Source organism: Pteropus vampyrus, unplaced genomic scaffold (assembly GCF_000151845.1).
Source record: "Pteropus vampyrus isolate Shadow unplaced genomic scaffold, Pvam_2.0 Scaffold129, whole genome shotgun sequence".
Lineage (NCBI taxonomy): Eukaryota > Metazoa > Chordata > Mammalia > Chiroptera > Pteropodidae > Pteropus > Pteropus vampyrus.
Genome location: NW_011888910.1, coordinates 929,913 through 931,813, shown reverse-complemented (window position 1 = coordinate 931,813; position 1,901 = coordinate 929,913).

The window sequence follows — 1,901 nt, the reverse complement described above, 5'->3', positions numbered from 1 at the left end:
GACTTTCTTTATTCTTTTTCTATCCTCAGTAGACAGCCTTCTCTATCCTATATTGTCCTAGCATACAAACTTTCCTCAACAAATTCTGCTTTTCAGAATTTGTCACCGCCACACACAATGCCTTGAATTGATTTTACTATTTATCATACAAAAGGCACATACAACCTTGTAGAATTCCTTTTTTATTTCTGCTTTTGATGTAAAGACTATAAGAAATTTAGACCTGGAAGGAGAAAATGGATAGTAAAACCAACTGTTAGAATGTGTGGCTTTTTGATTATTAGCCTATGATTCAAACCTGAGTTTTCCTTGAATGAGGATGTTTGTGTTTATGCACTTGTTTGCTGAAGCCACAGGCATCCATTCATTAACTCATTCATTAATTCACTCACTGAGCCTTATTATGTACGAAGCATTGTATTAGAGACCGGACTTTCCAAGACGGAAGTCTGCTTTTCACACCAGAGAAAAACTTGGAAGTCCAAATAGAGTATCTATAGATCTGACCTTTAGAGTACAAGAAATACCTAATTTCTTAAAATAAAATATTGTTGCTTTTAATTATGCCATGCGCATAATAAGAGCTCTAAATACATTTTAAGATGATAATAATATCGTGTATATTTCTCTATTATAAATCACTACAAACTCTGGATTGGTTAGATTTAAGTGAATCCAGGTAATTACTTTTTAAATTAAACCTCTTTGCTAGGTAAGTAGCAACAACGCATTGTAGTCCTTTTTGGGTGGGCCTGTCTCTATCTAGGGATAATATCTTACTGATTGTTAGGCTGCCCCCTTCCCTTTCAGCTCTGCTATGATAGTGAGCAGATAGTTTAAATTCTCATGTCAGAAGGATCTTTAGGTCTTTTTAGATAGATATATGAACAAAATATTGAATAACCTTTTTGTGTTATGCAATGAGTCATATATTTTGTGCTTCAAATGATTTCTTGCAGGTTCATTTAGAGACACTCTCTAACCAGATAATATAGCCTTGCCTTAAATAAAATACAGAGAAGACTTAGAATAAAAGTTTCAACTGGGATGGGAAGATGATTCTCTTTTTCCCTTGGCAAATATTCTGTTATCAGTTGACAGTTTGCATGTTCCAATTTTGACTGAACTCAGATCTGTTGTACAGAGGTAAGAAGCAGGTAAAATGAACTCACTTAATTTGCCACTGAATCCATTACTGTAAATCCCATTGACACCTGTTACAATTATATTGCATAGCCAGTGAGCCAAGAACCATCCTCCTTTTGTATTCTTGTTGAATATAGAAGACAGATAAATGTCAGAGCTCTGCCCTAAATTAAGATTCCTCCCCATAAAATAATTCTGGACTTGGAAGGAAAGAATGCCCCTGTAAAAGGTGACCTCATCTTGTCTATGCTTGGCTCAGGGTCGGCAAACTCACAGGTCAGTGGATTCTAACCTATGGGACATGGATGCCTCCGGAGAGGAGGAGTTTTTATCATGGATTTGCAAGCGTTATCTATAACTGTGTAAATAATATTTTACATCTACATATACTACTTTTCAAAAGTATGATGTGCAATCGTGATTAATAAAACACAAATTTGCTTAATAACATCGTTAAATTTGTGGAAATTTATTATTGTGTATTTCCCGCATTGGTTGCTGGAAGAAGCACAACTTTGCTTATGCGCTGATTTGCAATTTTAATAAGAAAATGGTCCTTGTAATTTAAAATTTGGGTGACATTGTTGGAGAGTACTCATAATCTATGTTTAACTCATGGACGCCTAGCTCCATAAAATATTGAGATGTTGCCAATACAAAACTGTTATAACCAGAGCAAATATATGAATCCTACTCTGTAAAAGTTACAATATTCTTGACCGCATAATTTTCTAATTCCCTCTCTCTCGGCATTT